This window comes from Rhodnius prolixus, unplaced genomic scaffold (genome assembly GCF_049639745.1).
Source record: "Rhodnius prolixus isolate KJV_2025 unplaced genomic scaffold, Rpr scaffold_3, whole genome shotgun sequence".
NCBI lineage: Eukaryota > Metazoa > Arthropoda > Insecta > Hemiptera > Reduviidae > Rhodnius > Rhodnius prolixus.
This window is the reverse complement of record NW_027411603.1, coordinates 34478754-34501554: the sequence shown is the minus strand read 5'-3', so window position 1 is coordinate 34501554 and position 22801 is coordinate 34478754. Positions and strand designations below refer to the sequence as shown.

General features: G+C 34.2%; 1 long non-coding RNA gene across 1 annotated transcript; it reads left to right on the top strand.

The window, feature by feature from the left end:
* Positions 1 to 1466: 1466 nt before the first annotated feature.
* LOC141452445 (uncharacterized) lies at positions 1467 to 7111 on the top strand. Its single transcript, XR_012457411.1, has 3 exons — positions 1467 to 2143; positions 2428 to 2679; positions 7068 to 7111. It is a non-coding gene; the product is annotated as an uncharacterized lncRNA (long non-coding RNA).
* The last annotated feature ends 15690 nt before the right edge of the window (positions 7112 to 22801 follow it).

The following is a 22801-nucleotide window of genomic DNA, read 5'->3' as shown; positions in this document are numbered from 1 at the left end:
GTTAACACGATTACTAAGGTTTTTACTAATATTTTGAATATGAGATTATCTTGCTGGGCAGAAAAGTATAGGATCATACCTAAGGAACAGTTAGGTTTTAGAAAAGAGAGAGGGTGCCGTGATGCGGTATTTATTTTGAGTTCTATTATTAATATAAACTTGAGACTAGAAAAAAGTAAAATATTTGCGGTATTCGTAGACTTTCGAAGAGCATTTGATTCGTTAAATCATGAAAAATTATGGTTCAAAATGTTTAACATAGGTGTTAGTCCGAAATTCATAAGGGTTTTAAAAAAGTTGTACGATGAGGCGAAAATGACTATAATAGAGGGAGGGATGAAATCCAAAGAAATTGAGATAACGCGAGGTGTGTTACAAGGGGAAGTATTGAGCCCTCTGCTGTTCTCACTGTTTTTAAGTGATATAGTCAAATTTTTTGAGGATAACGGCGTGAGGGGAGTCAATATTAAGACAAATAAAGAGTTATTAATGCTCCTTTATGCGGACGACATAGTTATCTTAGGTTCGTCCTGGAGGGATACCCAATATAAACTTAATGTTTTACAAAAATATTGCGATGAGAACTGTCTCGAGGTAAATATCTCAAAAACTGTTGTGGTACCTTTCAGTAAAACGGGCTCAATAAAAAATATTAAAGCTTTATACTATAATAAAGAATTGGTACAATTAAAATCTTCCTTTGTTTATTTAGGGGTTCCATTTTCGTCCAGCGGCAAGTTTCGCCGGGCATCGGAATATTTTGCTGCTAAAAGTAAAGTCGCTATCCCACAGGTTTTGAAAGTTCTAGCGAAATGTAAGTGCAATACATGGAAACCAAAAATTTTGCTATTCAATTCTCTTGTTTCATCAGTTTCACTATATTGTTCTGAAGTATGGGCTCTCCCTTACACGGATATTATTGAAAAAATTCAAATTAGATTTTTTAAGCTATTATTAAATTTGCCGCTTCATACCCCCGATCTCTATATTAGGTTAGAAACTTGTCAGGTACATTTGAAGTCTATTGTATTTAAAAGAGCTTTGAAATGGTGGCTCAAATTACTAATGGAACCTGAGGAGAGCGACTTGAGATTATGTTTTGCAAGACTGATTGCTTTAATGCAAAGTAAAAATGTACCATATAATTGGGCTAAGTTTTTGTACAGCTCTTTAACAACTATTGGGGCACAGGATCTTTGGATAGCACAGAATTCTAATTTGTTAAAAGAACAATTCAAAAATTTATTGACGAGATTTAATAATAACTGTATAAGTGTAGATATAGACAAAGCGCTGACCTCCTCCTACAACCTTTATTTTAAAAATAGTTTACCTCCATTAACCGCAGAAAGCACATATCTTGCAAATAAAGTTCACATTAATAAAATCAAGTTAATAGCCCAAATTCGTCTGGCCTCGAAAAAATATCCATCTATCTGCATACAAGGGCATAAATTTAAATTTGACATAAAAAGGAAATGTATATTATGTAACCTGGAATCAGATGATTTAGTCCACTTCTTTCTAGCGTGCCCATCTCTTAACTCCCTTCGGGAGAAATATATAAATAGATATATAATTGGTTGTGGTGAGCCTTTTTTGATATTGTTAACAGTGGACACTTTAGAAAAAATTAGTAATATCTTTTATTTTACTGTACAAGCTCTCCACTTAAGGGATTCTCTCCAAATTAGTTAAATAAGCAAAAATTTAATATTATGTACTAGTTATCCAAGAGTGTGCTATTTTTTTTATTTTTTTTTTTTTATATACATAATTTGTAACTTTTCTTTTATTTATTCTTAGTTCCTAGTTTTAGTTTAACCCAGAATTGTATATTATGTTTATTTGTTTATATATTAGAAAGAGAGGAGAGTGAGAAAGAAAAAATGAGATTATAATATTATATGGAATTTTCTATTATATTTATAAAAGTTATGTACTTATTCTTTATGTTTATAATTTATACAGTTTTAGTTTATTTCTTTTGTTGGGTCAAATTTCACTGTTATATACACTTGTATTTAAACAGTTATCAATAAATAAATAAATATTTAAAGTACAGAATTATTGTTTACTTCTTCTCTTATCATTTATTAGCCTTTTTTTGGTTTAACGTGACAACAAACAACATACCCATAAGGTGATGTATGTACATATATTAATGTGTGTTAATGTAAAATCGCTAAATTGTTTTACCGATTGACAGAGGCCAGAATATACTCTTTTTTTTGTTAAATCATTCATTTAGGTTATTGTCTGTAAAATTTTCATATTATGTTTTCAACTAAATCACAGCAACAAAAACACTATATTAAACGCCTACCTTTTAAGGGATGCAACGCCGCCATTAAATTATATGTAATATATATCTATAAATTTGGGAGCTTCGAATTAATTTCCGTTTCAATTTGTAAATCATTTTAGAAAGTATATAAAGTTGAAGAGGAATGGATGTCAGTTTTACCAAATAAAGTGTTATTTATAGAAGTGAAATTCTGAACCTTTTAATTCTACTTCCTACGCAAAACAGAAAACACTAGATTCAACAAAACAAAAAACAAAAATGAAATAATAAAGAAATGTCTATTTGGAAGTTTGTTGCAAAGCATATTGGAAGTCAAACATTGTGAGTTTTAGTTCGAATTATAGATCTACAAGTATAATTACTCAAACCAAGTAAGTAAGCTTATTATTCAGTTCTTGGGCTAATTGAATGAATATGGTCGCTTTTTAAAACTAATTGATTTACCATATTTTTTTAAATTTTACTCACATTCTGCGAGAGATCTGGGTAAATGTAAAGAATAGCGCCCGGAGGTGTGGCCTAATTCGAAGTGATTCTAATTCGCTGTTACCATACAACCCGCCAAATTCAAATGTAAATATAAAGATATTTTTTTATTTTATATTTACATTTAAATCTGGCGGGTTATATGGTAACAGCGAATCAGAATCACTTCGAATTATTAATTCAAGATCATTAAACATTTTTGCTTTGCCCCCACTCCCCCTGATCTATTTTTGTTTTTATGGGGGGCTTCGCCCCCCACACCCCCTCACTGCCCAACTAATCCACTAACACACAACTCTAATTTGTAATTCAGATACATGGAAAACAAAAGAAAAGAAGCCTACCTTATTCAATGCAATCCCTATCCTTCTGTTTCTACACTTTATTCACTCCCTTAAAAAATGCTCTCATTTGATCGCCCATGGAAAAATGACTGCTTTTCATACTTATCTCACTTCCACACTTCGGACCTACATATCTATTACTAATTAAACCAACACTTATTCAAAATGATAAAACTTTCATCTCTTCATCCTCCCTCAGACTACATTCATGCTTTAAATTAAAGAAAAACTGTAAATTCAAAACGCTCATCTTTTATGAAGTTTCAAAAAAAAGGAACCTAAAGTTACACACTGGCACTAGCGGGAACTGATAATACGTTGAAAAAGAAGCAGTTACTATGCAGTAAGTGTACTGCGCATGCGCGCTCAACATAAATAGCTAAGAAATTCAAAAAAATTATATACAGCACATTGGCGGGAAGTTGAGAAATTTAAAAAGAATATATTGAACATTGGCGGGAAGTAGTTTAAAAAGTCAACGGTAACTGTGCTGTACTGCGCATGCACCAAAAATAAACAGACCTCCGGGCGCTATTCTTTACATTAGCCGAGATCTGTACCGTAAAACAGATTTATTGCTTGCTGATATTATCTGATCAAGACATCGATAAAGTGGGTTTCAATACAATAAAATGCAACCGAAAGAGATCTACGAGTAAAGCTTTCCTTGGTTTCATAAATAAAGCTTTTGCATGCTGATGTTGACTTAAATCAGAAACCAGAAAAATGTAACCTTAAGGCATGCCTCATAATGAAAATAACCTTCTTATATAAAATCAAATCAAACTTTATTTGTGTAGAGATACAATGTATCTGTTACAAAGTAGTTCAAGTTCATTTTCACTTTATAAACTTTGTAAAGTGTAAGATCTTAGCTTTAAACAATTAAAAATTGCGTACATATTTTTCTCTTCAAAATTATTAATTAATTTACAAAAGTTACCTTCTTTAGGTTTATTATATTTCTTTATATAGAGTGGGATTCTAAAACTTTCATAGACTGGGCAGCTGATAAACATTAATGTTTCCGGCTCGTTCTTATTACACATTAAACAATTATCTTCTGGTTTGATTGTATAAATTACATTATTGAATTTAAATTTAATAACATAAGGGCCACCCAATCTTATTTCAGAAAGAATTCTTATAACTTGAAAAGAAATGAATTTAACTAAATATCTAAATATTATGAATTTATCTAAGCTAATACATTCTATCTAATATAGACAGAGAATTATTAACATTATGAGATCTACTTTATTGAGATGGAGGTTACAGTGATTCTCAAATTGAAGTAAGATTTTGTAGCTTAGAAATTCTCACCCGGTATAGATCTATAGCAACCGCAATGCGTACTCTATCAAAACAATAACGCATTTTTCTAAATCATTTACTCATGAACTGGGCCTTTATTCGGTTTACTAGTTATTGTAATAATGTTTCTGATAAGTTTGCTGATACTAATTTGCAAATATATGTATATGCCATTCGTAGAATTATATTAATGTGGCGAGAGAATTAATTATAAGACGGTTCGCTAATGGCTTTAGTTCAATCTCTTTCGACGTGTAGAATGTAATTAATTTAGCAGATAGTTTTAAGTGAAAACTATTGATTGCAAATTCCTAACGTCACTAGTTCAATTAACGAAATTAACTGACAGCCCTGTGAAATCGATCTGTTCATCGATAAACAGTGAACACCTACTGAACTTAGCAGTTTTATCGTTGGACTCGTTTGAGTAAAACAATTTTTTAAATCTATTTTCCAATAATTTAAGATGAGATCAAACATGTCCATCTAAGCCTAGCGTTGAATTGCTACTAAAGGACCTTGAATTTTACGTTTCCAAACTACTACTATGGAATCCATAAACTAGACATAGGAATAGATACTCCTGGAACGAATAATTGACAGACCACCAAATGGTTGATATTAGACGAAAAGGAGCTCGATAAGAAGGGTTTCTGATAATAAAATGTAACAGGAAAAGATCTTAGGCATGCCTCGTCTTAGTAAAAATACGCTTTGAATGGTTTTCTTTTGTGACATTATCGACGCAGAAGTTAAAAACCCACTTAGAAAGGAAAATAATTTGTAAAAAAATGGTCCAGTATATCTTTGTGGATCATAACTTCATCGAATACTCGACTTCATCGAAGCGTAGTAAAATGATAGAGGAAAAATGATCGATTTCCTGTTTTTCCGCCGCATTTGCGGCAACGTCTCTCATACCGCTTGTCTGTCCGCACATTTCTGGAATTCCCTGGAGGCTACCATTAAAAGTACAACTTTATTCCATTAACTTCATTTATTTTAAATAAATGTTATTCCTGTTTCTTTATCAATTCTTCCAAGAACAAATTATTATTTTTTTAGGATAGATCATAGTCCGGGGTTGAAAGACATTTTATAGAAGTATTTCAACCCCTCTAGGTTAATTTTTAGACTAAATTTATTCTAGAATGCAGGAAAATTTGTTAAAAGTACTGCACATTATTATAGTTCTAGGGAAAATAGCCTCCTTGTGGTAGATTAGGTCTAGTACTAAGTTATAATCGGCAATAAAACACTTTTGGTCTTGATTTAATATCTTAAGTTGATGTAGATAGGGGAAGGCACAAATATATTCCACTCTCCCCCTCGAAGACTGGATCGATGAGATAAGAGGGGATGAGTTGGATATATACTCAAACATACCTGGGCTCCACCCTACCTTGCTGGGCAAGGTGCCGTATGTGGAAGCCCGAAAGAACCGCGTGCCGACCCAGCTCGAGTGGATAAAAGAAGAGAGAAGCTTAAAACGATTAGGGGCGCTAATGACCTCAGCAGTCATTAGCGCCCCCCCAAAAAAAAATTGTTCGGGCATATCAACTATCAGAGTATTAGCACCTCTCGTCTCCTTCTGTTAGATCTGAAATACCATTCTTGTCACGATTGTCCGGCAGCTAAGTCAATCACCTTTAGTGACTTCAAAGAGGGAGTAGTCAATGAAGTAAGATTAAGATTAAGATTAGATTATCGGGGTGGGACCTATGCCCCACAGTACCGCAGCCAAAAGAGGCTTATTGTGCCATCCTCTTTGGATCTTGTCTAGTAGAAGAAACCTCCCCTACTAAAGAGGCGAAGGACTTTCCCTACTAGTTCTTTTTGCGCTACTATCTCCTTTGGGCTCAAAGATCCAAAGGTTTCATAGCGTAATCGAACAGCTAGTGAGAGGCCGTTTCCACACCTCATCCTAACACAATCTGCACAAAGGTTCCGAGCTAATAAGCCCCCACCTTGTACAAATGACTATGCCCTATGTGTACTGTATTGGGGTGAAACAGTATATGTTGCTCATGTTCATGTTGTAAGGGCTGGGATACCCGCAGAGACGCCAAGTACCCTGAAGAAGTGGCTAAATCCACTGCCTATGTTTTTTTTCTGAACGCATAAATCTTACAATAATTATTGAAACCTACATTTTGAGTCCTTTGAATTAAAAAAAAAAAGGGTTTTACTACTAATAGCCTATTTGTGAATGCGCATGACACAGGATTTTCAGTATCTTGGTAAGCTCATTGCATGCACATAGATCTAGAGCTTTTATTTGTAAACATTTTGATCGGAATGTACTTGTTAAGGAAGTTAAATTTCCATCTAAAGCGTTCAATTAAGTGCATCGAACAGCCTCATTACCTGCAATCAATAATTTTTAGTAATTAGCAGGAATTAAGTAAGAAAGAATAAGAGATTTGAAGCAGTCGAACGAGTGTTGTTTTTTTTTTGCCCAAAATAATTTTAAAAACATTTATAACATAAATTGTAAAAATAAAACCTCTCTAATCTCGCGAGATTAAATTTAAATGTTCTTAAAAGTAATTACAAATTCAATGAGTATTTGTTTAATAACTGTCACTGAATAAAATGTTTCCTTTCTTTTTCAGCTGAATCAGCTCTCGCAACTTGTCTTCTTATTCCATGGAAGAAACCGGTTTCAAATTTAAATTCATGATCCGAAACAACAATAATAAAAAAGAAGAAGTAGAACAGAAGCGCAGAAATGACGATCAGTGGGTAGTTCAGGAGCAGCCAGTGAATAGTTGCTAATGTTAACTCTTATTGCATACTTTTATTTACTGTAAAACCAGGCGTCGACAGTCAAGAAAATTATCGTCCTTTAAATGCTCAATTTTGTTCACATTCTTTTTTTAGTTTGCAACTTTAACCGCGTTTCAACGAGTCTCAGTAAACTTATTGAGTACAAAGAAGCTTATTGCTAATCTTCACATCTGTGATTAGGGATTTAATGCGTTCGGTATATATATGTATTGAAAAACTGGCTGTAATTGTGTTGATGTTTTCTCAAACTCCTTTGTGGTTACAATAAAACGAAAAGGAAACGTTTTAACCAACCCACGTTGTACCTAACGTTTGACGATTGTATCTACCCTCGCCCACTGTCTCATTACGTCTGTATTATGCGGACTACGCATTCGAACAAAAAACAACCTTCTCTACCAATGTCAATTAAATATAAAAAAAAAAACACTTTCTAAGTGCATTGCCTCAAATATTTTGTTTTGTTTAATTTAAAATAGTCTCTTTCTTCAAATTTCATAAAGGTTTATTTTTACGAGAAAAATTACAGTAACATCCTCGGAGAGATGGTCACAAAAAAAAAAAGATGGTACAGTATTGATCCCAGGAGATTGGCAAAACTGGCGTGAACATCTAAAACTTTTTCTTACAATTCTTGAGATACTTCAAACTCCGAACATTAGGGACATATTTAATTCTATAGCCGAAATTTAACTTTGCAAGGATATCTACTTAATACCAAATCGATAACCTTCCTAAAATGAATTAGTCTAGATAAATTTTAGAGAAATCTATGAGTATGAAATAAATATACCTAATTTATTAGTTGGACGCAAAATAAATGCAAACGCTGATAGAAAGGGCATCGGCAGCTAAATCTGTAGAAACCACTGTTTCGTTTCACCGATATTGCTGGATGACAATATCTCCCATTACTGGAGGTGTAAAAGAGGAGTATACGATGTAAATGTTACACTCCTGAGCTGACGTGCTGTCCGATGGCGCTCCAGGAAATAAAATATTTCACTTATACTATCATAACCGAACTTTGATGATTTTAATTTATTTTTATCAGGTCTTTTCACCATTATAGAGCATTATAGGGGAAGGTTCGTAATTTTTTTTTTGTGATGAATTAAAAAATGAATAAACACAGATTTCTTCAAACTGAAAACTGAATGTTGCATAACCTTTATTTGTCCAAGTAATTTACATAAAGTGGGTAATTTCTTTTCAACTTTATAGCAGTATTTTAAAGAAAGTTTTTTTCTACAGAAAAGGTTTGTGCACTGACAGAGAGAGTCATGTACAGTTAGAAAGAGTTTGTGCACTGACAGAGAGAGTCATGTACAGTTAGAAAGAGTTTGTGCACTGACAGAGAGAGTCATGTACAGTTAGAAAGAGTTTGTGCACTGACAGAGAGAGTCATGTACAGTTAGAAAGAGTTTGTGCACTGACAGAGAGAGTCATGTACAGTTAGAAAGAGTTTGTGCACTGACAGAGAGAGTCATGTGCAGTTAGAAAGAGATTGTGCACTGACAGAGAGAGTCATGTACAGTTAGAAAGAGTTTGTGCACTGACAGAGAGAGTCATGTACAGTTAGAAAGAGTTTGTGTACTGACAGAGAGAGTCGTGTACTGTTAGAAAAGGTTTGTGTACTAACAGAGAGAGTCGTGTACAGTTAAAAAGGGTTTGTGTACTGACAGAGAGAGTCGTGTATTGCCAGAAATGGTTTGTATACTGACTGAGAGAATAGTGTACAGCCACAGAGGTTATTAAGAGCCAAAAAGGGTTTGAGTATTGTCAAAAAAGGTTTGTGCACTGACAGAGAGGCTTGTGAACAGTTAAAAAGGGTTTGTGTACTGACAGAGAGAGTCGTGTATTGTCAGAAAGGGTTTGTATACTGATTGAGAGGGTAGTGTACAGTCACATCGGTTATTAACAGCCAAAAAGGGTTTGAGTATTGTCAGAAAGGATTTGTGCACCGACAGAGAGGCTTGTGTACAGTTAAAAAGGATTTGTGTACTGACAGAGTGAGGCGTGTATTGTCAGAAAGGGTTTGTGCACTGACTGAGAGAGTCCTATACAGTTAGAAAGGGTTTTTGTAACAACAGAAAAGGTCGTGTACACCCACAAAGGGTTTGCGAACTGCCAGAGTGGTTTATGCCCTGCCACAGGGGGTTAAGTCCTGCCAGAATGGGTTGTGTCCTACCACAGTGGGTTACTACTAGAGTGGGTTATGTCCTGCCAGAGAGATAATGTACTTTAAACATGCTTGAGGGCTTCATGCTACTTCATCCAGTAGTTCAGAAAGTATATAAGGAGATAAGTGGCAGCATTAAGTTGAATTAAAGTTATTTTACAAACTATTAAACTCTACAGTTGTATCTAAGATCTTCCATAGTTACCCTATGGAACGCTTTACCACGCAGGATATGAAGCGGCTGCAGTAGTGTAGCAGCCAGATCTTAGCACGCTCCAGCGTGTTAGTGCTGTCCCGTGCGGTCATACTAATGAACTGATGACGCAGGAATATCCAATCTGATCGCCTCCATTCAGTCTCATTCTTGTTGCTCCCACTTTATCAGCCGAGACCCGCACGAGCATGCACCTACTGCATGTCGCCATCTACAATAGGTATTACCTGGGATGCTTCACTACTAGTTCCTTCACTCCCACTTCTAGACTTTAATTACAATATATAGCCCATTCCATGTGCGCGCACTTCAGTTCTCCCACCTGGATTAGTAAGCTAGAGTAACTGAAACTGTCCTTTAGTACCCCATACATCATTAGAAAGACGTACCCAACACCTCCATCTACCAATAGCACAAATCGCCTTCTCTGCCTTTACCTCATTGCTCTAAAGAAAGAGACAAAAAAAGAATCCTTTTACTTAGTCAAGTTTTACACCTAGAACGTTGTAATCTATGGCACAAAAATTTGTCCCGGACGTTCCGTTTATTTACTTTTTTTCTCAGCGTAATTTATTGAGTAACTGATATTACTTACATTTACAATTACAACTGCTAGTTTCAGAAGTTTTTATTTGCATTAGGGGCAACAGAATAGCCCCACAACCTTAGCGTAATTCTTTTATTTGGAGTAAGCTGAAGTAGAGATAACTTCTCCACTTGTAAAACCTACCAATAAAACTTCTAATGAATATATCTATAGAAAAATTTCTAACTTAATTGGTAACCTCTAATAAACGGTAACCTTTTACGGAAATGACATTTGTCAACCTATCTTGAAGAAAGATCAATTGTATTACTTCTGGTTTTATTTTCTACTATTTTTTGTATAACTTAGTGAGTTGGTTTCAACCAGTATCTGATAGATTTCGTTTTAATAACAGTCGCAATCTCCGGAAGCCAAACAGTATATAAAATAATTCAATAACTAATTGTTCCTAGTCCTAGTTAATCAATAAATTGTTCACTTTGTTAAAAATAACTTCTAGGATTTTAGGCTTCACTTAACAGTAAATAAACATGGTTTTATAACTTTTACCTTCATCAGTTTTCTAGACTATTTATTATTACGAGGGTCGTTTGAAAAGTCCGTGCAAAGTCAGAGAGATAGCACCACTGGCGCGTATCGCGGTTATGTTTAGTTAGTAGCATCTCTTGGAAGAACACACACCAAGTTTCAGCCAGATCGGACTATTTCTTTGTGTTTGGCATTCGTTTGAATCGAGGAAGTCGAGTGATTTTCAAAAAATGGACGAAAAAGAATTTCGTGTGTTGATTAAACACTACTTTATGAAAGGCAAAACGCCTCAGGAGACTAAAGAGAAGCTTGATAAACATTATGGTGACTCTACACCTTCGATTAGAACAGTTTATAAGTGGTTTCAAAATTTTCGGAGTGGCCATATGGGCACAAGTGACGCTGAACGTTCTGGACGCCCTGTTGAGGTTACTACTCCAGAAATCATTGATAAAATCCATGATATGGTGATGGATGACAGAAAAGTGAAGGTGCGTGAGATTGCTAGTGCTGTGGGCATCTCGAATGAACGGGTACATAATATTTTGCATCAACATTTGGACATGACAAAGCTATCCGCAAGATGGGTGCCGCGATTGCTCACGCTTGACCAAAAACGAAATCGTGTGAAGTGTTGCAAGGACGGTTTGCAGCTGTTCCAGAAGAATCCGCAGGACTTTAAGCGTCGTTTCGTCACTGTGGATGAAACATGGATACATCACTACACTCCTGAGACCAAAGAACAATCTAAACAATGGGTTACCAAGAGGGAATCTGCGCCAAAAAAGGCGAAGACCGTTCCTTCGGCCGGAAAGATTATGGCGACTGTCTTTTGGGATTCGCAAGGAATAATCCTCATCGACTATCTGGAAAAGGGTAAAACTATTACAGGTGCATATTATTCATCGTTATTGGACCATTTGAAAACCGAGCTGCAAGAAAAACGCCCACGATTGGCCCACAAAAAAGTTCTATTCCATCACGACAACGCACCAGCTCACACCTCAGCAGTTGTGGTCGCAAAATTAATGGAAATAGGGTTCCAACTCGTTTCACATCCCCTCTATTCTCCAGACTTGGCTCCCTCGGACTACTATTTGTTCTCCAATATGAAGAAATGGCTGGCGGGAAAAAGATTTTATTCAAACGAGGAGGTGATTGCTGAAACGAATGGCTATTTTTCAGACTTGGACAAATCCTATTATTCGGAAGGGATCAACAAACTAGAGCAGCGTTGGACGAAGTGTATAAGCCTAAAAGGAGACTATGTTGAAAAATAAAAAAGGTTTACCCCAAAAAATTAAGTAGTTTTTATTTTTGCACGGACTTTTCAAACGACCCTCGTATATAAAAGCAATTTTAAGTTTCATTAAAAGCAAGGCATTTGTTTCATTTTTGCGGTCAAAATAATTAAATTTATTTGAGCGATTCATAATTAAAATATGTATTTACTGTTAAGTGAAGCCTAAAATCCTAGAAGTCATTTTTAACGAAGTCATAATTAATCAATAGATTGTTCACTTTGTTAAAAATAACTTCTAGGATTTTAGGCTTCACTTAACAGTAAATAAACATGGTTTTATAACTTTTACCTTCATCAGTTTTCTAGATTATTTATTATTATATAAAAAGCAATTTTAAGTTTCATTAAAAGCAAGGAATTTATTTCATTTTTGCGGTCAAATAGAACAAGTTCTGTCAACATAATTAAATTTATTTGAGCGATTTATAATTAAAATATGTTAACCAGAAAAATAATAAAAAAATAAAGCCCTAGTTAGATTTAAGCCTAGTTTTTAATTTAAAATATTCCAATAAAATAATTCCAAGTTTAATGCGAAACTTCTAGTTTAGCCACACTTTATTTCACGCCTTTAATCTTAACCTAATTATATATTTAATATTTGAAATAAAGAGCATTTTATTACATAACCTGTGGTATTTAATAAGTCGATGGAAAGTACGGTATTAAAAGGAATTTATTTAAAACGAAATGATCTAGCTAGTAATTTTACAATTAGCGCCTTATTATTGTTTAAATTAAACTGTAATATAGCGAATGAAATACATTGATATTAAGAAATAATAAACCTAAAACTAAAATGATTTGAGATAGAAAAAAAATCAAAAAAACACAGCCGCCTAAATATAAAACAGAATCTCCAATATTCATTTTAACAGCAACGATTAAGTTAATTATATTCAATCTAAAGATTGTACTTTCATTTAATAATAATAACTCCATGAATATTCACACCTTTATGATGCGGTATAATTATCAACAACAACAACAACAATAATAATTGTTCAATACTACCACCTACAAAAAAAACTGTTTGGCTTTATTTCAGATCATATATCTTTTTTTAGATATGATCGGGAAAATATGTACTTATATAAATAAAGTTGGTAATAAGAGTATTTAGTTATAAATAAAGTATAATAGAGGTAATGTATTATTAGTACCATGATATAGTGTATAATATATATGTACAATAATCATGGTCACATACACCAACTTAACAGATAACCTGTTAACATTAATAACACAAGCAATTGTAGGACAATGTTCATTGCTGATTGCTGACATCGAAGGTTAACATTTAAAGCAGTACATTTATTATACTGTTTAATGGTTATCCTGCAAACTGATAAGAATCAGCTGGAGTAGTTACTTGAATATGTTGTTTATTTTATACAAATATTATGGGATACCTTGAACTAAACAGTTTAACACTATTTATACATATGTATAAAAAATGTATCGAATTAATAATTTTACCTATAATTTAAAAGGAGTATATTAACAAATGTACATATATTAAATTTTGGTTATATAAAGATTTATGGTATCATGCAGAATAGAAATTTATTTACATTAAATACTTGCATATTTATTTACAAATTAATAGGGTTTTTATTCTAAAGTTTGCCGTAAATAACTTTATCTCTAGCTAATATACTGCGTTTAAATTGAATAAAAACAACCTTCGCTTGCAAAAAATGAAAAACCTCGCTCCAAGTAACATTGTATTCCAACACTAGATGAGAAGGTGGTAGTATGGGACAGTCTTTTTTTTACCTTGCATATTTTGAACACTACAGAATTTAAAAATCTACTCTGAAGTAAAATCATAGACATACATTATTTGTCTGTAAATTTGGAGTCCTGAATGGATTACAGCAAGGAGTCTGTGGAGTTACACTGAAAAAGTCTGTGGTGGTGCCCATATTGGGTTTTCAGAAAGTGTGGTGGTAATATGGGGCACACATAATAATTATAGTTAATGTTCTCGTTTCTCCATGAATTGTAAAAATAAGCCTTAAATATGCCACAAAACTATATTTTACACAATTATCGTACATTAAGGATAAAAATTAGGGTGTAATCAGTTTTCTTAGAGAAATGTCAAGAAATCTTTGAAATGATCTTCTTTAGGCCCTTTATAGTAATCTGTAGAAAACAAAATATTTATAAGACACTAGTTTCGTCCTCAGTGCCACTTTTCACGCTTGTTCAGCAGACGATTAACGAGGTTGTTATATGGGACAACGCTGTCCCATAATACCACCATACACCGCGTACAATTTAACCTCATTTTTCCCCCAATTTACATTCATATTTGAAATCCATAATACTGGCATTAAAAACTCTCTACTTCCAACATTTTCAATATCTAAGGGAAATTATTCTAACTTTCCTCGGTATTAACCAAAAGCTGAGGAAAATCAACCTTAAGAAAACTTTTTAGCATTGACAAAATCAACACGGTCCTCTCTTGGACAAAGCTGCCACTCGATTGACGCCTTCTGCAGCAGACAAAGCCTACCCCAAAGAGTAGTAAGGCACCAAAAACTAACAGATAGCCACTACTGGTTTCACAAAAACAGGGGTGTCCCAAATTCCAACCACGTCCCATAATACCACCTTCCCCTCTACAGTTTAAGATTATTTACTCATTCATAGAGCAATTTGAATTGGAGTTTATTGAAGTATCAACAATCCCTGGGGATATCAGCGTTTGGTAATTCTCTCTATATGTCCTACCCAAAACAAGATGTTCGGCATTGATGTTCATCGGTCCTCTCATAGAAGATTTTTCTCTACCAGATTTTAAGTATATTATCTCATTAAAGACTCTAAATCGGTGTTTCCCAACGTGGGGCCCACGCCTCCCAGGGGGGCAATTTGATAGTTAAGGGGGGCAATTCGAAAATGGACTCGACACGACTTTAACCCTTTCGCTCCGGGCCATTTAAATGCAATGCTAGATATCGGTGCCAAATTTAACAAAAAAAGCAAATTCTTAAATAATTGCGGTAAATAATTATTAGGTATAATTCCGTTTGACGAGACCAAAATATCAACTGGGTGATTGGCGTCGTCAAGTAAACTTCGTCCGGGGTTCACCGCGGAGCGTGCAGTCTGCCGCGGGGAACCCCGGACGTTTTAAAAACTCGCTAAACAGCGCAGTTGTTGGCACTTAATTGGCCCATCGCTGCATATCAAATATGCAGTATCAAGAAGAACTCGCAGAATTGCAAAATGATGAGTCAGTTAAAACTTTATTTAATATAAAAGGAGCGATGGCATGGCTTTGTGAGGAAACAGAAATCAAATACCTAAATTCAACCAAATGTGCAAGAAAACTATTGCTACCGTTTCCATCTTAATTTTTAGCTGAATGTGGATTTAGTGCTGTAAATGATTTACTGGTAAAAAAAAGAAATCGGCTGGATATAACACAACGTGGAGACTTGAGACTGCAGCTAACCAAATTGGAACCTTATATAAAATCTCTGTGCAGCAAGCATCAAGCGCAAGGATCTCACTAAATTAAATTAATAAATTAATATAGAAAAATCTGTATTAAAATTATTTGGAATTTGAATTTCAGTTTTTCATTATATGTTTTGAAATTTTACTTACTGTGTTTTGTTAACAATTTCAGAGTGATTTCTTCCTAGAACCTATCATTTATGTTTCTTAAGTGAACGAATCAATTTGTTAATGTTAAATATTATATATGTTACATAGAGGGGCATGAAAATTTTATAAAGGTTAAGGTGGGGCATGACACAAAAAAGGTTGGGAAACACTGTTCTAAATCTTACTAAACGCTTTCCCCAGTTCTCAAGAAGAAATTGTGGTCCGTAGCCGATCAGCTCTTTCTAAAATACTTTGATATTCTTTCAAGATCTTTTCTAAGCCTCCGAATCACGAGTATTGTCTTCAAGATACCCTACAGGATATTTCTTCCTCTGCAGTGTGCTCTGCAGCTTAAGGGCGTGCCAGATAGATAAAGGAAACAAACTTTATCACACTATAAAGCTCAGAAGTACTAATTGGGTAATTTAGAGCTAAATTTAGGTAATTATACTTGATTACTTAATATTTCTAACTGAAGGCTAAGATTCCTATTTCGTTTTAGTCCAAATACCATTCTTAAAAACAAATGCCTCTAAGTGTAAATCTAAAACTCTTAGAGCATCATCAAATTAAATTGATTGCGAATAGATTTTCTTAAATATAGCGCATTGCACATTCCAAACTAGTTTCTATGCAGTAAACATCCAATAGATAATGTGTAATATCTAGTTATAGTAGAAATGAGAGTAATAATAGATAATTTAAAATAAATTTCATTGAGGTAAGAAAGTAGAACCACTTTTTAATAAGAACAAAATGGTATTAAATAGTTTCTATTAAATTAATTATACATAAATATCTATTTTTAATTTACTCAGTGATTAAAAATTTATGCATGAATAATAATGTCTTCAAATGCAATAATAATACTGATTTACTTCTTAAAAACTAAGTTATTATTATTTCCTTCAAATGTTTTTATCTTTAAAAAAAAAATATATATATAATAAGTCGTTTAAGCGAATCGCGTTGTAGTAAAGTCTGTTATATACGAGGGTCGTTTGAAAAGTCCGTGCAGAAAAGAATTCTGCAGAACGAAGTACACCCTGGTAGCCAGCAATAATATTTTTACTGATTCCACTGAGCATATATTATAGAAATTCGTCAGGATAAATAAATACAACGACCATCCAAAGGGTATAATTCCCGAATTGCACAGTGCCAACTTCAGCACGATCTATTTCATTTTATCATCATTCGCTTGAAGATCAATTTTCATTGCAGGACACTTCAGTTCAATACAGGGATGCTAATCTCTTTAAACCAGATCCATGTCACCAGCAATTGCTTAGTTCTATTGATTACAAGTCACAAATCAGCCTTGTCTTACGCCCAGTTTTTCGTATTGCTCGTTCTAGAGTCAAATTGGAAGAAAATAACACATATAATAGCTTTAGGCCTAAACTAAACGACTTTGAGAATTCATTGCGGAAATTGACCAAAAAAATAACCACAGTATTTCTTAAAATACACTAGTCTGAGAAAATGGATTTCATGAAGTAAATATGGCGTGAATTCGAGTGCACTGTGTTCGACATAAGTACAGTAGACTCTCAGAAATCCAGACTTCTGTGGCGGACGGAATCTGCGCTGTTCTGTATTATATTGTACTGTAATTAATAAAACATTGGAATGAATAATATAATACATAATAAAACCCAGGAGTGAAAATAACTATTATTTACAAGTTATCGTTTGAAGAAGTCCTTAATGCTGGTCTGCTTCGCCGTTTTAGCTCGTGTGGCCGTAATGTCCCTCAACTTCTGTACGTAACATTTGTATAATGATGGGCTATTTGCGTGCCATGCATATTTGTTACCTTATTTATCAAATCAACGTTTTATCATTTTTATTTGCAAGAAATTTTATTTTTTAAATTCAAGATCATCGACCCGGACAACCCAGAGTCCGGACTAGGCCGATCCGGATTTCTCAGAGCCTACTGTACTTATCAAGTTATGCCGAAGCTGAAAAAGTCCGATAAATTTAAGGTATCTAGCAAAGAAATCAGAAGAATTTCTGTTCAATTATTGCAGTAACTTATAACAGAAAAAAAAAATCAAAATTTTTAGTTTTAATGAACAAAGTACTTATATGTTAATCTTTTTAAAATGAACATTCCTTATTCATTATTGAATAACCGTTAAATTAGTCAATTAATTGTTTACTTTCTAAATTTTATTGCTTTAGTATAGCGAATTAGAGAAATAAAGTAATTTAAACTCTTTGTCAATTCAATGGCGCCACTTAATTACGGTAACCTTTGATCTCACTAACCGACAATATACGTAGTAGAAACTATTGCCAACCGACTATAATGCATCACACCTCAAGTTTATGACTGCCATTTACCACCTAACTATATCCCATAATAATTGTTTTTATTTTTATAAATGGTTTTATAAAATATTTAGACAATATATTTTTTTTTATCAGCCTTTACCACAAATTCGAAAAGTTCAAAAAGGTAGTTTCATATATTTCAGTTAGTAATGTACGAGGTCTGTAAATTAAGTAATGAGACTGATTTTTTTAAATTTTTTAATTCAAAAAGAATTACATTTCTATATTGTCACCTTCAAAATAACTTCCTTCTGAAGCCACACAGCGCTGGAGACGCTTCTTCCACTCCTCATAGCAGTGCTCGAACTCCAATACTGGAATAGCCTTCAGCTGGTCGGTTACAGCCGTTTGAATGTTTTTGACTGTCTTGAAATGAGTTCCCTTGAGGTGATTTTTCAACTTCGGGATAAGAAAAAAGTCACAAGGACTCAAATCAGGCGAATAAGGAGACTGAGGAGCCACAGGAATGTTTTTACTGGCCAAAAACTCCAAGGCCCCCCCCCCCAAAAAAACAAGGATGGCGAAGTCGAAGATCAAAAAGCATGCTGATTTGTTTTTTCTATATCCACGGAATCGTCCACAAAGAGTTTCTACCTCAAGGTCAAACGGTCAATCAACACTTTTACCGAGAGATTCTTGAAATTATTATCACCTTCAATATACACCCCTCCCCTATCCCTACAACGCTCCATGCGAATTTACCATTGTTCGAAACAGTGCTGGAAATCTTTTTCTGTGAGCTCCTGCATGACGCGTGCCGCTTTTTCTTTCACAACTTTAACGGACGGAAATCGTGTTCCTTTTAATGCAGATTTGACTTTAAGGGAACAGACAAAAGTCACATGGGGCGAATAAGGTGGATGGCCTAAAACTGGGATGTTTTACTTGGCTAGAAACGTCTTGACTGACAATGCAGTGTGAGCGGGCGCGTTGTCTCGATGGAGAACCCGTGACTTGTTCTTTCACAAATCGGGTCGTTTTTTCCTTACTCTTTCACGGAGTTGAGCAAGCACTTCACGGTAGTAATGTTAATTAATTATAATCGATATTTTCATCCGTTTTGGACGTGGAAGGGCGACCCGGGCGGTCATCATCTCCGACGTCTTCTCGGCTATCTTGGAAACGCTAGAACCACTCAAAAACTCGCGCACTTGATTAACATTCATCGCCATAAACTTCTTTTAATAAAAGATAAGTTTCAGTAGTGGTTTTACCAAGAATCATGTGAAATTTCACGACAATACGTTGCTCTACTACATGTGTAGCATCATGTTTTCGGCAAAACGAAACTAACACCACAAACGACGGTTCCGGTCAGACAGATTTCTCTACAAACACGTGAGACGCTGCAATCAAAAGAGAAGGCTTTACGCTGCATAGCTGTCGGTCGTTAGGATTTGGCGCATGCATAGTTCTTCTGTAGCAGCATCAGTTTCGTTATATAATAGCCACACCTCGTACAGTAAGATTCGAATTAGTTTGAGCTTGTTCATCAAGATACTCGCTTTACTGTATTTGACATTTTGTTAAAGAGGTAATGGAAGTCGTTAGTTATTTTAAATCTCTTTTCCTAATTGAATCTTCTTCGTGTTCAAACAAATGATTTAGAATCTCAATGATTTCAAGGTAATCGTGGGATGCAGAAGATGTTCTAATTATCTTGCTTGTATTCCAGGTTATCTTTTTATCATTCTATGTCCAGCTTCGTATTACAATGTTTGGCTGTGAATCTCTCCGTCATATTTGTTAAATCCATTTATCGAAGTATGCTTGACTTGTTGCATGGAACATTGCGCAAATGTAGGCTATTTTGGCGATGTGGGAGTGCACATTCAGTCCGTGATTAATGATCTATGGTCTCTAATGGTTCTAATGATGTATTTGGACCGACTCATTTTCGCTACACAATTAACCTAGTTTACATTTTGCTTGCGCTCGGTCCTGAAGTTATAGTTAATTTTTAGCACAACCTGGAAAGTGAGTTCTGCTTCGCTATTTTTATTTGAATATTTGTGGATTATATCTTCAGAAATTAGAGAAAACATTCGTTAATTTACTGCCAAAAAAACACCAAAAAGTTATTTTTCTTTAAAAAACTAAATTTATTCAGATAGAAAAAAAAATGCAAACAAAATTAAGAATAATATTCAAAGGGAAATGAAAATTTAATTCAATTTAGAAACGACATTGAGACCAGCTTAATTGCTTAATTTAAATGAGATAAGATTAAATTTGGACAAATACTTGTTGGTCTCAGTAGTGTGTTGTTTTGGTTCAATCAGCGGGTAGTCTGCTACGAAACTGATAAGAAACATTGAAGAAGAAAACTGGGAGCCATGGCAAGTACAGAGGGGACTTCTTTAGAACCCAGAGGAGGCTGCGAAGAGCTTGGCTCCGGATAAACAGACAGATAAGCGCACCAAACGACGCTGGCACATTTACATAAGCAGCGCACCCACCTGCATTGCCACTGGTGCCTAAAGCACGGGCACACCTCTTCTTTTGTAGTAATTAAGAAATTTGACAGGAAACAGGGTAGACATTTGTTGGTTTTTGTCTTTTTACTCTACTTAATTCACAAGGTAAAGCGACTGTTTAGTTGCTTAAACCCTCAATTTTAAAATTAATATTCAAATATTATGACATGTCACATCTCTAATTTGACAACAAAAATTCAAAATTTATATAATTAAATTAAGAGCGAATAAAAAGATTTAATCTCTATCACTGATCATTTCTGTTTATGGGATCATTTTTTTTAGTTACAATCAACGCATTGCGTTATAAGCAACAAGGGTAACAATAAGCAACATTCACAACATATCTGTGTGGAGAAGTTACCCAGCGGTAACACTCTAAAAACATTCTACATTCTACTGACTCTCTTCATCAGAGAGGAGATCGCGAGGCCACTGTCTTTTAAGACATCTAGAAGTGTTGTCTGGAAATGTTCTGGAAGATAGATGTTGTACAAGTGGATTGAGATGTGTTTGAATGTTAAAATGGAATTTTCTGTATCGTGTTTTCAGCTACTTGTGTGACGATAGGAATGTTCAAGTCTGTGTGAATGGTTTGATTAGTGACGTAGAAAGAAGCGTTTAACTGTAGAGCGAAGAATTTTAGACTGCAAGGACCTGGATCCTTTGCAGATTTGAGCGTTTGGTTGAACCCCACAGTTCTATGCCATAAGCCCAGCCTGGCTTTAATATTCTTAAGTCTTTTGTTGTCCAGATTGAGTTTTGATCTGTTGTCGAGTAGTCTTTTTAGTTGTCGGAAGCGTTGTTGAGTTCTGCCCTCTATGGGAACATTTAAATTCTATTTCATCACATTAATATACTCGTACAAAACTTTTTGAACCAGTGTTATTTTGCATATGCTGTATCTCCTAATAGATAAACATGAAAAATGAAACTGACTGCGGAGATACACAGCGGTAAACATAAAAGTCGAAGCATGCGTTGATGCAAACAGAACATTACATCGCAAGACACATTATCAATGCATAAACGCTCAATTTAAGAAAAAATAAAATGTTTTCTGACATTCTTGACGCCAAATTACTCTGACAATTAAAATTACGGCAACCAATTTAAAAAAGAAACAAAATCCTTCTTTTAAAAAGTACCGAATCTTGAGTTCATTTATTTAAAAATTCTGGCGTACGATTTAAGCAAAAACAATGAGTTCCATTCTGGGACCTGTAGCATCTCGAATGAGCCAAGGCTGAAGTAGTTTTTCTTCAGATCTCCTCTATTTGAGTGCAAATTAAAATTTCCTTATTTAACCTAATTCTCACACATTATTAGTTCTGACCAAAAATTGAGTAGTTAAATGAGATTTTATATTTTTGCCGGGGCCAAAAAAGGCGACATTAAATTTGCTGACATTTTAAATAAACGCCATTATCGGCACACCACTCCTCGAACAGATCCAAAGTTAACTGAACTCCAAACAGACAAACGAAGACACAATCTTGTGAAAAGACTTCAAGAATAATGAGTGAGTGTTCATGTATTTTAATTAACACAATAATTAATAAAAGAACATTCAATTAGCAAACAAGCGTAAGTGAATAAAAAATTTGAATCTTTAATTCCCAAATATAGAGCCCTTTAATTTTATCAAAGTTGCGTTTTTTGGGTTTTATAAATAGCAAAATATTCTTCATATTGCAAGTAAACTGCGACATTGTAAGTAGGAATACTTAGATAATAAGAATTGACACAATATATTCCTATAAAGTAGTTTGTGAAAGTGAATTTCTTGATTAATAATCAGTACAAGTAAACTGATCAATAACAAGAAAACTGATTCGTATCTAAATCAATGTCCTGTAACAGTAGTACTGTTTTGTCCAGTAAGGATTTTACAGATGTAATCTGTAGAAACGGATATGGTGGACAACGTTGTCAATACTATATACAGAAGAGTTGTATACCTGCTTTTAAAGTTATTTGTTAATATTTGATTATGAAATACGTTAGCTAGTGAAATCTTTTCCAAATGCGAATGTTGCCATAGAAAACTAGTTACATTGTAAAGTAAAATATAGTTATTTCATCAGATTTATGGCAACTGCTATCAAAAATGGATATCAAATAAATTAAACAAATACATAATAGATAAATAGACAAATATGTCAAACTAATCTGCAGTTAAATTTATATATTATCTACTGTAGGCAATTTTGTCAGTGTTTTGCGTAAAAAAATATTTAATTTCTGAAGTTAATTTAATTTCTAAACATTCGATAGAAATAGAGGCTAAATATTATTACAAAATTTGGGTTTCTCAAGCTTCATTCTGGGTCCCTCT